The sequence below is a fragment of the Onychostoma macrolepis genome, chromosome 01 (assembly GCF_012432095.1).
Source record: "Onychostoma macrolepis isolate SWU-2019 chromosome 01, ASM1243209v1, whole genome shotgun sequence".
Taxonomy (NCBI): domain Eukaryota; kingdom Metazoa; phylum Chordata; class Actinopteri; order Cypriniformes; family Cyprinidae; genus Onychostoma; species Onychostoma macrolepis.
The window spans coordinates 1,382,963-1,399,907 of NC_081155.1; the positions used below are offsets into that span (position 1 = coordinate 1,382,963).

At 39.3% G+C, this 16,945-nt stretch overlaps 1 pseudogene; it reads left to right on the forward strand.

Annotated features, from left to right (window-relative positions):
* The first annotated feature begins 6 nt into the window (after positions 1-6).
* LOC131538813 (NLR family CARD domain-containing protein 3-like) lies at positions 7-12,646 on the forward strand (annotated as a pseudogene).
* The last annotated feature ends 4,299 nt before the right edge of the window (positions 12,647-16,945 follow it).

Genomic DNA, 16,945 nt, shown 5'->3' on the forward strand with positions numbered 1-16,945 from the left:
CAAGAAACATCATCTCCTGAGCCTAGTTGTGTGTCGATGAAGAGTGGCAATTCATTGCTTCATCCTCCTGAATTCAGTGATGGACCAGAGACCTCTGACCCCAGGTGGGCACTATTCGGTGACTATTCGAGTAAACAGACTGACCTGTGAAATGAAATGGCAGTCAGAACTAAAGGAAGAATTATTATGTATGTTTTCTCAGTATAACCAGAACCAGAAGATCTTCATCTCCAGAACCCAGCTATGTATCTTTGAAGAGTGACAGATCCATGAAGATGACTCATCATCTCAGTTACAAAACTGTGACCACTGATCATCTGTGAGTATAAACATATAAAGGGTGATTTAACTGATCTAGTGAAACTAGGTTGAGACAATTTGAGAGCCAATAATACACTCTCTCAGTGCACAAAGAGTGATGAGTTCTTTTCTTTTTTCATCCTTAAATATATGGACAAAAGTTAAATAATTGAAAATGAATTTTGATCCCAAGGTCCAGACGTCACACATCGACCTCCGTGAAGCTGGCACCCCATAAAAATAAATAATCACCAAAACTATGCCATTCGTTTGTGCTATGTTTGTGCTGATTTGTGCTGGTTTGGTTTTTGAGATATTAAACATTCTTTTTTTGACCGTGTGGCGTCACTCTCCACCCTATGTTGCCCAAATCGCTCCAAACCAGCGTAGTTCGTTTGTGCTCGATTTGTGCTGGTTTGTGCCGTTAAAAGAAACAATGTAACCATGATCTCTTCTCAAATATAACGAAATCTTCACTCTCCACCACATTTAGCGCGGCTGCAGAGTTAAAAAAATAAAAAATAAATAAACAATTAGTGTTCGTGCTGCTTTCAAATTTTAAGTTTAGTCAGCTCCAAATTTTCACTAACTTCATATTTCAAGTTGACTAAGCTTAAATTTCAAGGAAACATCAAGTTGAAATGGTGAGACCGTTTTTTATTTTTTATTTTTAACAGTGATCTAAATCGTTCTAATTCGTTTGTGCTCGATTTGTGCCGTTAGAATATTAAACATCTAGGCCTATTCCCCACGAATATTCGTTAATATTAATATTAATTAGGTAATATAGCCTAATTCCAGGCGCTCTCCACACCAAATGCCGCATTTATTTGTAATAATTGGGGGCTCATTATTTGGGTGGGTGGGGGCACTTATATGCCATTATCAACAGGCTATATGTATCTGTACTGCATTTAACAGCTAATATTATTATATTATATAATAGGCCTATTATGGTAAAGTTTTTCTGTCCCCATTACAAACGATTATTTATCGCACTGCATAAGAAAGCAAAAAGGACATAACGGACTGTAGAAAAAGTGCTCAAAGATAAAATAGCCTTAAGCTATTTTAAAAATAAGAAAATGAAAAAAAAAAAAAAAACATTCTAACAATGAGATGTTCATAAATCTGCAGTGCAGGGATGAAATGCCTCATTTTCTAAAGAAAAACTTTTGAACAATTATGCCAAATGTAAAAATAATTTTAGAATTTAAATATACAGTATATCTATATTATACTTACACTTTCACATAATTTCTTGAGAAAATTCTCACTCAACAAAGCACTTTATTAAGGGTTTAATGATATATCAGAATGCAGAGGGGAAAAGCTTTTCATTCTAATTTCATACACACTGCAAAGATTCACACAATATATATAAATAAATAATTATAAATATAGTTTGGAAACTTGCTCAAGTCTGTTTGACCAAAAATACATAAACCATCCCATACAGAAGTCACATAGATCGAAATATATTTTGATATTTAAATATCTTAAATTCAAATAGAAGAAAATATATTTTATACAATATATGTAAATATATTTTGAAATATATTTTTAAAATATATTTAAATATTTGATTTTGGCCATCCATATATTAATTTCTAATATTTGTTAACATATTACATTTCTGTACATGTAAATATATTAGATTTCTATAAATGCAAATATATTTTAAAGCATTAAAATATTCAATTAAATAAACTTAAACATGTTTCGTAGAATATATTCCCGTTTACTCAAACTTTATGTAAATAAATTAAATCTCCACACATGTAAATGTTTTCATTATCGAGATTATAATTTTCCTCTTCATAATAAATAGAATACAAACAACATTTGGACACTGAAAACTGGAAAACTCTCCAGACAATGCAACTTAAAAACAGCGACAATATAAACTGACTTATTAATATAAAGAGTACATTTATCAACACCAGTTCAGCATGAACCAACAAAATTATGAATGCTTATGTTTCTGGCACATAAATGAAAGATTATCCTTCTGTAATCATCCAGGGTCAAAATATTATGCACAAATATGCAAGTCTTAGTAGGCATACAACACACTGTATTTAAATATTTAAGATCCATCATTAACTATGTACAATTTCTCAACTAATCACATTCTCCTCTATTCAACCAATCAAATTGGTGTTTGGTAAAGAGTTTTTGGCTCAAAGTCTGCATTTAAAGTCACATCAGAGGTGTTCAGCTTGGATTAGGACTTGGCTTTCTGCAGACCAGTCAAGTTCTTCTACACTGACTCAATCAATCATTTCTTTTTGAACCTTGCCTTATACACAGAGGCCTTGTCATGTTAGAATAGAAAAGGGTCCTTTCCAAACTGTTGCTTTAAAATTAGAAGCACACAATTCCAGAGAATACCATTATATGCTTAAACATTAAGATTTGTACTCATGGAAATTACTAAAGTAGTCAAACCTGTTCATTACAAGGGGTGTCCCAATACTTTTGGCAATATAGTGTATATATATATATATATATATATATATATATATATATATATGAAGAGTTCAGATGCAAAAGCCTCTAAGTGCCATCTAAAATTTTCATCTAAAAATGAGCATTTTTATCAGGCTGCTATGTTTAGGTTCAGTTATTTTACTCTAATGGCAATATATAGGTCCTTTTCTATGCAATTAAAATTAAATATAGGAGCTTGAGAAAAATGCTCATTTTAGAAGAAAATTTCAGATGGCATTTAGAGGCTTTTGCATCTGAACTCTTCATATATATATGATATAGTTTTCATTATATCTAAAAATGAGCTAATATCTGCATGCACCTAACTCTGAAGAGAACACATAATATGCTAGTAGACAGCAGTCCTTGTGCGTGAGGAGTCTGGTGTGGAGGGTGCATCTGGAGCTGAATTCTGTCCAGGTTGTCACAACATCTCTTGATTTTCTGTCTTCACAAAAAGCCTGAAACACAAGTCAAACATTAACAATAATTGTTATGAATGTAATGTGAAGCTTTTACATTCACAACGCTCATTTTGATCTTGGTGGTGAAGTGTGCAGAAAATTCTGCCGGACTGAAATTTAGTCTTTGGTGAACAGTTTTCAAGAGTGCAAATAAGATTTTAAGTTTTAACACTAGAACCGCCACAGGGTAAATTTGACCTGTGGCTGTTTTTCAAATGTACATAACAGATTTTCAACAAAACATTCAAGTCTTCCAGTCATTGGCTTTTACTAAAATTATGTAATTTACAATCCAATGTTGTTAAAAATTATTTAGATAAAACCAGATTAAAAAACTTTTAGACCTATAAGCGCTGCACGGATCAAATTTACCCGCTATATAATGCATGTATTTTCACGCTGTCATTTTCTTGACGCTTGTGTTTTAACATCGTACATTTCTAGGCAATGCCTTTCACTCACCGATTTAGCGGTTATCAGTTTTAAAAAATAATGTCAAAATGAGTAAAATAAGGCGATTTATGGAAGGTCGGTATTAGAAACACTGAATGCCGTGAGTGATGGAGAGTCTGATGGTTATGCGTCCTGGGTCGGCTCAGCATCTGACGGCTCATCTGACAGTGATCCAGATTTCATATTTAGATGTTTTAGCCTAATGTTACTCATAATTGGTCAAACTTAGGTTTTATTATTTAATTTTTGTCTTGCCATATCGTTTATTGTTCGCTACCTATGGTGCTGCTATTTATTCTACTCTGGCTGTTTCCTGAAGAAAAAAAAATCAAAAAAATCTATTACATCTATGATGTAATGAATAAAACGTTTTTTTTTTTTTTTCGGATTACCCGAAGTTTATTGGCGGTGTTCTATTATTCAAATTATAAATGATATAACTAAACAAATTAATAATTGGGCCTAGGTGAAGCTGTGCGCTTGAATTTGTCATAGCATCTTCCTATGCAGTGTGGTCAATTATTATTGCTCATTATTGTCTATTGGCTATTTTAGTACCGTATTGACCCGAATATAAGACAATGTTTTTTCCTTGGAAATACATCTGAAAAACGTTTCTTATATTCGGGTCTAGACTTTGACATGTCAATAATACACCCACAACAATAGGTGGCGCCAAAAACGCATAAAACGAGTGTGCCATGAAATATGTAATGTAATGTGTGTTGTAAAGATCGCGAATGAAAACAAAAGAAAAAGAAAAGCTTACAGCAGCATGATCGTGACTGTCATGTTAGCCTGATGGGACCAAACTTCCTCTGTAAGTGATTTTAAAACATAAGACAGTACCCAGATTTGAAGACTACAATAAGATTTCACATCTACTGATAATAACATTTTGGTAGGCTACTATGAGTTGGATAGCCTAATTGTTATATAATTCAGATGGGCTACCTGTTATTTCAATGGTATATCAAAATTTTCCAATGTCATTGTTGGTACATTTTACCAGTATTTACCATACTTTCAAAACAAAAATTAGAATTGGAAAAATATGCAATATGAAAATAATTTAAGAATAAATGTGTTTTACAGAGAGAGAAAAACTAAAAAACAAGATTTGGTTTTCAAAAGCCTTTTTCCAACAGGTACATCTGGAAAAAGGGGGTCATCTTATAATCAGGGTCGTCTTATATTCGGGACAATACGGTAATTTAAATAACGTGGGTTATCCTAATATATTGATTAATGACATTGTATTATATTACACCACCCAAATATTTACTACCTTCTAATTTTCGTTGTCAGTGCAGGCTTTTTTTTTTTTTAAGCTTACTGACCATTATGGATTAGTGTAGGCTGCATTAAAAAGTCTTGAACATGAAGCAACAGGGTAAAAATATAGCTGACGACTAGACATAATAATTTCATGACTCTAGACACTTCTTTGTGAAGACAGTGGCATAAAACAGTGAAATAATATGTTCTTGAGCCATATAAAAACAGTTACCATGTGTGTGGGTAAAATTTAGGTATACAGCGACCTCTGGCGGTTCTAGAGTTAAGCACCTTTCAGGCTTGTGTGAGGTTTCCACAAGCAACAAAGTCTACTTGAACAAACACTTTAGTACATTTAAAGTCTAGAAAATCAAACTTATAATTCCCACCTTCACCATCGATCTGGCATGGCAGATGACCATTACAGACTGTTTCACTTTGAAGTGAGGCACAGTAGAGCCCTGCATTTCGGCCCGGGCCCGACGGGCCCCGACTTTTTTACGTCCCTAGGGCCGGGCTTCGGGCCAATTTTCACGTCATAGTTCAGACGAGGGCCGGGCCTCGGGCCTGTTTTAGTTTTCTCCTTATTTTTATATTTTAGACATCCATCAATGTCTAAGCCAAGTGCTTAGAAAAGCGCTATATAAATGTAAGGAATTATTATTATTATTATCAATTAGTGATGAAAAAAAATCGCCGCGCTGGTGGAAACACGAGACCGTGAAGAGCGGCTCGCCGGTGTTTAGTGTCCCGCAGCAGCGATCGCGCCGTCAGCGCAGCTGTTCTGCTTCAAATACACGCAATAAAGCTTGCCGTAAAGCCCCAGCAAAAGTAATTACCATGAATGTGTCCGAGGGAAATAGTAAGGAGATATTTGAATTACTTACTAATAAACTAGTGTTTTCTGTGTCAATGTTGCATCAGTGTGGATTCATCTCATTTCCTCATTAGACGTGCCTTTAGAGAGAAGTGCATCTTCACGGATTATGATTATAATGAATAAGTTTTTGTTTTCGATTTGATTTATTCCGTTAAGTAGTAATTTAAAGCTTTCTATAGATATATTTATCATGTCTGTGAGGAATGTATTCGCTGACTTTCGGTTCATTTTTGTGAAGCGCTCTGTTCAAGACGAGACGGCAGAAAGCATATCGTTTTCTTAAAAGCACAACGTTTTGTTGATATTGTGAGTGCACACAAATAGAAGTAGACCCTTTACAGTTCCGATTGATGTATTACTCTTACCTTTATGAACAAAAATTACGGCCTATTTTCCATTGAAAAAAAAAAAATGCAATTGATTGCGCTGGTGCCTCCATGTCCTCCGCTTTAGCTTCCACTCTCCGCACAAACTATTGGATGCGGCGCACATTTATCTAGGTTTAACCTTTAAACATTGTTATATGCTTGAACTGTTTTAGTATATCTATAGATTTTATTTTAGGCAAGTCGTGATGATTTGAGAAGGCTAAATTGATCAAACATGCCATGATCAGCCTGCCGGTCTGCTGGCTGCTTGGTCGTTACTTTAAGAAAGAAATAACTTGTTTAACGAACAAAAAATTCTCCAAATGTTTTTCAAAATTAACTTAACTCTTTCACCGCCAGCGTTTTTAAAAAAAGTTGCCAGCCACCGCCAGCGTTTTTGATGATTTTCACCTAACTTTGACGGCCCTCAGAATATTTTCTGCTATGAATATAAGAACATATTATATATCAAAATAAAGAACCAAGTCCCTGCTTTTAAACAAAAAAACTATTTTATTCTATCTTCTTGTGTTCATGTTTTATGATCATTTGAATACAGGTGGATACCATCAAAAATACAACATTTTGGACAAAAAACTGAGAAAAATGCATTTTTATCAAAGTAGTGCATTTTCATGCAAAATACATTCAGATGTCATATTCTTTCACCTGTAAATAATTATATGAATAATTTAAATTGCATTCAATAAACAGAACAAACAGACACACACACACACACACAAACAAACATATACATACATATGATTATACACACACACACAGGCTACATACATACATATGCATACATATACTGTACACACACACACACACACACACACACGTGCGCACACACACACGTACACACACATGCACATACACACATACACACAAACATATACATACATATGATTACACACACACACACACACACACACACACACACACACAGGCTACATACATGTGCATACATATACTGTACATGCACACACGCACACACACACACACACACACACACACACACGTGCACACACACACAAACATATACATACATATGATTATACACACACACACAGGCTACATACATACATATGCATACATATACTGTACAGACAGACAGATAGATAGATAGATAGATAGATAGATAGAGCCCACACACACAAACACTCCTATTCAGATCGACGGATCGGTTACAACATATGTTTCTGTGTCTGTAAATGCATCTCTCTCACTGACTACATCGTCCCGATGAGATTCAAAATGGTCAAAGGATGATCTACATAGGCTATGATCTATATAGGATCTACATTTTCTCTGATCCTTCCATGCATGCCGATCGTCTTCTATTCGCACCCTAAAGACCCGGAAGTCCCGTAACTCATTCAGGACATGTGCTAGGGCTTTCCTTACCGTAATACACCTAGAACACGGATTGCCGTAAAAACTCGTCAATGGCGGGGAAGCGTTGTCTCTTAATTGACGAGATCTCGTCAATGGCATTGAAAGATTAAAAAAAAAAAAAGGAAAAAAACGAAATATAATCACTTTGCCATTACATACAAAACTGAACTATTTTAACAGCTGAAATACGAGCCGTTTTGGGAGAGAAAAAAAAAAAAAACGGGCTCGGGTCGGACTCGGGCCGGACTCGGGCCGGTAATTCTGATAAGCTGTCAGACACGGGCCGGGCTAGGGCCTGAGCATCTCATCATCTAAATTTGAGGCCCGTGCAGGGCTCTAAGGCACAGTAACGGTACTCGGTTCTGTCTTACCATTATGAATTTTAATTTCAAAGCACTTTTTTTATTATCATCTGTGTCTCGTTTTGAATTATGTTGTACCTCTCTGGTTGTAGTGTCCTCATGCAGTGTTAAACGAGATGGCCTTGTAAGACATACAGGACTCCAAAAATATTTGACATTTATTTGATATATATTTTTTTAATATCTGATAAACTTTTGAATGTTTGAGGTTTTACTTTCTAGTCAGATGCTCATAGTGTCTTGGAGATGTTCTTCAACAAGAGGTCCCCTCCAACTCTGCTGCACAGCCATCAGCATGGAAGACTATAGGAACAGCAACAAAAGTATACAATGTCAGGTTTATTAGAAATTAACTACGGCAGGGGTGAAATGCAGAAATGAGAGAGAATAATGTACAGAACATACAAAAAAATCTTAAGAAACGAAGATTTACGTTTTTAGGTTTTAAAGATGCATGATGATATAGGTGAAATATATTGGGAAAAATGCATATGAAGTTATTTAATATGCTTTCTCAGATCGCTTATGTTTCCAATATCTCTCTCAGCAGCATTAGAGGGTTTTTTCTGACACTCCTAAAATCACAGTACAATTTTTTTATCAATATTTGTCTACAATGAAAGATAAAAATGTGTTTGAAATAACGTTATCTTCAGCCCATTTTAGTTCATGTAACTTTAAGTTGATTAACAGTACAGTGCATACTTTTAGGTTAAATTAATTAGCTTATTTCAATTCATCCATTAACAAATTGCCAGCAAAACATTTACAAAGCTATGAAAATCACTCATCTACACATAATCTGTGATTAAAAACTTTCATAAATAAGAGCTCAAATCTATAGCTAGCTTACCTCTTATAGTTAGCCTCTGGTTAGCTCACGGTTGTGATGCTAACGAACTTTTTCCGATGACACTGAACCATTTCTGTAAAATAAATATTCAACAGAAGCGTGTCAGTTACATGTAAGAAAGTGTCAGGAACAGTTGTATGTATTATTTGTGTAATTTTAGAGACTAAACTTACCTGAAAGCAGTAAAAACAACAGTGAGAGACGGAATTTTTTTTGCTACTTGTCAGCTGAGTTGCTGCCCCGTTTCCATGGAAACTCCCTCCACTCCAGTTTAAATGCGCCTCGAATGTTCAACACGCTCCCATCAAACACATGACAGTTACGCAGCGTTTACATAAATAGTACCGGTACATAAAATTAGAAACTTGATGACATATTGTTTAAGTGGATAGTAGACCTAAATTGAATGAGAATATAGGATCTATAATATAATAATAGCTTTAATGGTAAACGTTTTTTTATACAATAATTATACAATAATTCGGGACCGACCTAGCAGTTTTATTGCGCAGCAGCTCTCTCACTCACAGCGACCTCACTCAGAAAGACGGTCAGGATAACGGTCATATTTTCAAACTTAAAATGGTGCGCACCGTTTCATTGGCCAGTTTCATGAATGACAGCCAGATTAACCAATCATGATCAAAGCAAATAAGGTTAAATAACCAATAGGAATTGTTTCAGCGTGGTAAGGCAGCGCAATGTGTTTAGTTTTATTGTTGTTGATAATAGTTATACCAGAAGGTTTCATGATAAAAATGTAAAATGATAATAAAATAATAACAACGATCTTAATAATAATTTAAAAGGCAGAAATTATTTATTCTGTTCATACATTAAGTGATTCAACATACAGATCTTGTAAAAAAAGTTGATTTATAAGTGTTTTTATTAGCCTTTTACAACCATTTAGCATTAAACATTATTTCAACGTAGTTTCAACATTGAAACAACAACTGTCATTATTTCAACCATATTTCAACGTTGAAGGTTGGTCATGTACCGGTTGGTTTTCAACCGTTAAGCATTAAACATTGTTTCAAAGTTGAAACAAGAACTGACCTTATTTCAACCATATTTCAACGTTGAAGGTCGGTCATGTGCCGGGTGGGTTTCAACTTGATGTTTCCTTGAAATTTAAGCTTAGTCAACTTGAAATATGAAGTTAGTGAAAATTTGGAGCTGACTAAACTTAAAATTTGAAAGCAGCACAAACACTAACTGTTTGTTTATTTATTTATTTTTTTAACTCGGCAGCCGCGCTAAATGTGGTGGAGAGTGAAGTTTTCGTTATATTTAAGAAGAGATCATGGTTACATTGTTTCTTTTAACGGCACAAACCAGCACATATCGAGCACAAACGAACGGCACCGGTTTGGAGAGATTTGGACGGCATGGGTGGAGAGTGACGTCACTGCCCCGAATTGTTTTTGTTATTTCTAAGAAGTGGAAATATATCTGAAGTTCATTTTAACAGCACAAATCAGCACAAATCGAGCACAAACGAATGACACCAGTTTTGTGCGATTTAGACAAACTGGGGTGGAGAGTGACGTCACAGCTCCTGATAATATTTTGGTTATATCTAAGGAAGGAAAATAGATACAAGTGTTTGTTTTAACGACACAAACGGGCACAAATCGAGCACAAACGAACTACGCTGGTTTGGAGCGATTTGGGCAACATAGGGTGGAGAGTGACGTCACACGGTCAAAAAAAGAATGTTTAATATCTCAAAAACCAAACCAGCACAGACGTTCGTTTTTGCGGCACAAATCAGCACAAACAAATGGCATTGTTTTGGTGATTATTTCTTTTTATGGGGTGCCAACTTCACGGAGGTCAGACATCGATTATGTGGAAAATACAAGACTGCCATCTGTAATGCTTTACATGTAAATTTTATTAATATATTAAATCCTTTATTTGCATAGTGTATACAGAGATGGTCAGACTGGAGCCCTGAAGCAGGATCCTCCTGGACCAGTGAATGATGAACTACAGAGAGTCAAAGACCAGCTCAAAACCAGCATGAAGAACAAGTATGAGAGATTATTTGAGGGACTGAACCTCCAGGAGAATGAAAGCCTCCTAAACAGGATCTACACACAGCTCTACATCATAGAGGGAGAGAGTGAAGGAGTGAATGAAGAACATGAGGTTTTACAGATGGAGAAAACAGCCAGAACACAACACTCACAAGACACTCCGATCTACTGCAATGACATCTTTAAAGCCTCAGCTGAACCAGGATGTGAGGAGAAAGACCAGATCAAGACTGTTCTTACTAAAGGCATCGCTGGAATCGGAAAAACCGTCTCTGTGCAGAAGTTCATTCTGGACTGGGCCGAGGGAAAAGCCAATCAGGATGTAGATTTCATGTTTGTGCTTCCATTTCGAGAGCTGAACTTGATCCGAGATCATCAGTACAGTCTTCACAGACTTCTGCTGGACTTTCATCCTGAACTTCAAGATCTGGACTCAAAGATTTATGAGGAGTGTAAAGTTGTGTTCATCTTTGATGGTCTGGATGAAAGCAGAATCACACTGTTTTCAGACGCTCAGAAAGTTTGTGATGTGACTGAGAATTCATCAGTGGGTGTGTTGATGTCAAAGCTCATGAAAGGAGAGCTGCTTCCCTCTGCTCTCATCTGGATCACCTCCAGACCAGCAGCAGCCAATCAGATCCCCTCCAAATACATCAACCGTCTGACAGAAATTCAGGGATTCAATGAGCCTCAGAAGGAGGAATATTTCAGGAAGAGAATCAGTGACCAGCATCAAGCCAGCAGAATCATCTCACACATCAGAAGAGCAAGAAGCCTCCACATCATGTGCCACATCCCCGTCTTCTGCTGGATCTCATCCACTGTGCTTCAGAAGCTCCTGGAAGAAGATCTGAGTGCAGAAATCCTCAAACTCTGACTGAAATGTACATCCACTTCCTGCTGATTCAGATCAACATGAGGAACCAGAAGTATGAAGAGAGAGATCCAGAGAAACTCCTGCAGTCCAACAGAGAAGTGATTGTGAAACTTGCTGAAGTGGCTTTCAAACAGCTGATGAAGGGCAATGTGATGTTCTATGAGGAGGACCTGATTGAGAGCGGCATAGACGTCACTGACGCCTCAGTGTATTCTGGGATTTGCACTGAGATCTTTAAGGAGGAACCTGTGATTCATCAGAGGAAAGTCTACAGCTTTATTCATCTGAGTGTTCAGGAGTTTCTTGCTGCTTTTTACGTGCTTTACTCACATGTGGTCAAAAATGAGTCACTGCAGATTCTGGATGAAAAATTCAAACAGCACATTTCAAATAAAGACTCCATCTTTGATCTACTAAAATCAGCAGTACGCGTAGCCCTTGATAGTGAGAATGGAAATCTGGATCTGTTCCTGCGGTTCCTGCTGGGAATCTCACTGGAGTCCAATCAGAGACTCTTACAGGATCTACTGACACACACAAAGAACAGCTCAGAGACAATCAGGAGAACTACACAGTACATCAAAGAGCAGATCAAAGATGGATATGGACTCTCCACTGAAAGATCCATAAATTTGTTCCTCTGTCTGCTGGAAGTGAAAGATCAGACTTTGTCCAGAGAGATTCAGGAGTTTGTGAAATCAGACAAACACTCAGAGAAGAAACTCTCTCCTGCTCACTGCTCAACAATTGCCTACATGCTTCAGATATCAGAGGAGCCGCTGGATGAGCTGAACCCCAAGAAATACAACACATCAGATGAGGGGAGAAGAAGACTGATACCAGCTGTGATCAAATGCAGGAAGGCTCTGTGAGTGTTTAATCTTGTGTTTCAGTGAAGAGTGATTGTTCCCTTTTTGTCATTCACATCGACATTGTGTCGAGTGTACGGCACTAGGGGTCGCTCTTGGGAGCCCAAAGACCTCTGACATCTTTGAGAAAAGGCCAATGAAATTGGGTGTGCAGAATTTGCATAACTGACCATGCCACGGACATCCGGGTATAAACAGGCCAGTGTGGCATCTGCTCACTCGTTCTGTTTTTCAGAGCCGATGCAGCGTCTCTTCGTGAGAAGCAGCGCTCATTCACCTCTTGATCTCCTTGTCGTTGGAGCACGGTCAGTGGTCTCTCCCTTCTCATACACAGATAATTGTTGTGAGAGTACCCCTGGGAGCTTCAATGGTGATCTCTAGAAGAGTAAATTTCCTCTGAAAGAGCAATTTTCTCTAAAAGAGCTACACGGGTGGAATTGTGTGATTCATCATGCCTTTCCGTCCATGTGTTTCTGGTTGTGGTTGGCACGTCTCGAAGGACGACTGGCACGAGCGCTGTATTCAGAGTTTGGGCCATGCTCACACTGAGGCAGTGCTCATTGATGGATGGTGCCCTGTTTGCGAGGCACTTCCCATCAGCACGTTGCACTCGCGGCTCGGGTTCTTCACTAAAAGACCCCGGGTCACCGCGGCTGCTTGCTGTTCTGGTCCTTCTACCTCCGAGGTATTGCAGGAACTGCGCTCGGCGACTGACTACGCCCTCCGGGCTACAAAGGTCACAGCGCAGGCTCTGGGAAGGACGATGTAAACTATGGTGGTCCAGGATTGCCACCTGTGGCTCAACCTGGCTGAGATGCGGCAGGCCGAGAAAGTACGCTTTCTCGATGCCCCCATTTCACAGGTTGGTCTCTTTGGCGACACTGTGGAAGAATTTGCCCAGCAGTGAAAAAGCAGACGGAGGCCATCAAACACATCACGACCACGCGGGTCAGGTCCTGCTCCTGCACTCCCGAATCAGCAGCCTTCGTCTGCTCGTCGCCGGGTATGGCCCCCTGCGAGGACTGTTGAGGCCCCGCAACAGCCTGGGCCTTCAGTCAAGCCTGACCAACGGCCCACCACTCGCTAGAAGGTGGCACTGCCAGCCCATCATCAGGCCACCAGGAACCCTCGCAAGACTTCAAAGCGTTCCTGAGATGGAAGACCCAGGGAAGAGGGACCATCTGGTCAGCCTGGATCCACTTCCGACGGGGGGACGGGAGGTGGATTCGGCTCCACCACAGCTGTCTGGCAGATAGCCACCACCTGGACAATAAAATAGCAGTTTCCTTCTTCTCTGGGTCGCACACGCAGCGTTACTGGCCCTCCCATTTGCGACAGCCTAACGCTGAAACCATGCATCAGAACCTGTTTGGACACAGACACTCTGTCTCCTCATGTTCAGATGCAAAAGGTCTATAACTTAGCCCATTTGACGCATGCTGGCGAACTCATGTTCCCTCATCCGTCGGTGGCACATGTGACAGACCCTGCGGACAAGGCGCGGTGTGTGTTACAGGACGTTTCACCTCCTACCACTGTGCCTTCCACTCTGCTCCGCTTCCAAGACAGGCTGGGGCACCATGTGCAACGGGCATGCAGCATCAGGGGTCTGGACAGGCCCTCGGCTGCATTGGCATATCAATTGCCTCGAGTTGCTGGCAGTGCTTTTAGCCTTGAGGAGGTTTCGATCCTTGATCCAAGGCAAGCATGTGTTGGTCCAGACAGACAACACAGCGACGGTTGCATACATCAACCACCAGGGTGGTGTTAGCTCCCATCGCATGTCACAACTCGCCCGCCATCTCTTACTTTGGAGCCAGCACAGACTCAGGTTTCTCCATGCCACTCATATCCCAGGTAGGGATGCAGCGATTTAACTGGTTTTACGATTAACCGCACTTTAAAACATCACGGTTAATTAATCGTAAAGGCTCCGCTACACCGAGTGTTTCTGTTGCACGAAATGGAACTGTTGAAACTTGTGCAAAACGAAAACAAAATTACACTAGCGGTGCACCAGCTTAAAATGCCGTGTTTATCAGAGACACGGAAGCTACTAGATTAACTATGACAGAGAAATTACTGAAGTTGATAGTCTGGGTCCATTTTGGGTACACCAAGAATGACCAGGATGCCATTTAAATATGTCCTCCTAAATGTTTGTGTGGGCAGCTCGATCTCGATTTCACGAACCAAAATAATAGACATGATTTTCTCAGGCCATATGTAAAATCAGATGAATAAAGACTATTAAAATGAATAAGTATGGATGACAGTTGATTACAATAATAGTTTAGTTTATTCCCCTCATTAGTAACAGTGTCCTCTGTGGGATAAATAAAGTTAATATTAGTTTTATATTAATAATACTTAATTAAAAATAATTAATATTGTGATTTAACATCCCTGTTATAGTATTATTCATAAGTCAATTTATTTTTCACCATCTTTCCAAGTTCGGTACCTCAGGTCCAAAAGAAATGTAGAAAGAATATACAAAATGAAAACACCAAATACATTTGTGATCCATTTCCATTTGTTATTTTTCAAAAGGGAAATACTGACATGGATGTTTACAGAGCAGAGGTCACCTTTTTTAATTCCAATAGGAGCGATTGACTTTTTTTTCTTTAGTATTATTATTTTGTGCTGTATTATTGGTTACTGTGTTATTTCTGTTTCAAAAGGCAGCAATAAATAACACTTTAATATCTAAAGAGTGTTTATGTGATTTTATGTTGTGAAATGAATAAATGCGTAATAATCGTAAAACCATGATTATTCCTCAGACTATAATCGTACCAACAAAATCTATAATCGTTGCATCCCTAATCCCAGGCGACTTCAATCGTAGCCGATCTCCTCTCGCGACAGGTCTCGCTCAGGGGCGAGTGGAGGCTTCACCCTCAAACGGTTCAGCTGATTTGGAGTCAGTTCGGCCAGGCACAGGTAGGCCTGTTTGCCTCATCGGAATCGGCCCATTGCCAGTTGTGGTACTCCCTGACGGAGGCTCCCCTCGGTCAGGATGCACTGGCACACTGCTGGCCCAGGTTCTTACTCAAGTATGCGTTCCCCCCAGTGAGCCTCATTGCACAGACACTGTGCAAAGTCAGGGAAGATGGAGAACAGCTCCTACTTGTGGCCCCTTATTGGGCCATGGCATCAGCTCCTCCCTAGCGAATTCCCCTGAGGAAGGACTTTCTTTCTCAGGGGAAGGGCACGATTTGGCATCCGCGCCCTGATCTCTGGAACCTTCATGTTTGGTCCCTGCAGGTTGGGCTACACTTAATACATTTGCTAGATTTTATAACCTACGAATGGAACCAGTTTCTTCTAGAAATTTGAACGTCAGTTCTCTGACTCAAGAGACTGGTAGGGTGTAGAGCTTGCTACCAGCGCTACTCCCCCCAGGGTGGTTATGCGCTTATTCAGTCCAGCCCATGTTCCTTCATGAACTCTGGACTACCCTTCCATCACATAGCACTTCACTTAGCGAAGTTTGGCGGAGGAACTCTCTGTTAGAACTCATTATGAGGTAAGTTCCCTTGAGTGAACTCTCGTATTGGTTTAGTGCTCTACATGTAGTGGCTCCTCTTGCGGCCCCATGTGCGTATTCTCAACATGATCTCACAGAATTCCGTGTAATGTTCACGGACTTAATTAACCTCCGAATCTGTGGTGGCATCACGGAATCGCTGAAAATTCCGTGATGGGCTCACAGAAGTGATACCAATGTAAGTCAGTGACAGGCATCAGCCGTGAACCACGCACGGAAACCCTTAGCATCAATATGCCGACGCGATACTGGGAAATTTATCGTCATCATTATTGTTTAGAACTGGGTAGGTTTAGGGTAGGGGTGGGGTCAGGTACTCCAGTGAAAGTATAACTGCATCGGAGTCACTCTTTTTACATGGTCCGATGCAGCGCTGGTGTTGAACCAGTGAATCCGTGCGTGGACCACGGCTGATGCCTTCTGTGAGCCCATCACGGAATTTTCGGCGATTCCGTGATGCCACCACAGATTCGGGGTTAATTAAGTCCGTGAAAATTACACAGAATTCTGTGAGATCAGGTTGGTATTCTCCACTGACTTACCCTTGAGGCTCAGCGTTCCCCTAGACAGACATTCAATCTGTCAACAGGTCCTGGCTTTTTGGTAGTGCTCCCTTTATGCAGAGCCCACCTCAGAATCTTCCCTATGTGGTACTTCCTCTGTAAGTCCATAGGTGGATCTTCACATGTTACCACCCCACCGGTTAGGATGTGATCTCCGTAGTGCCTTTCCCCCATTGGGGAATA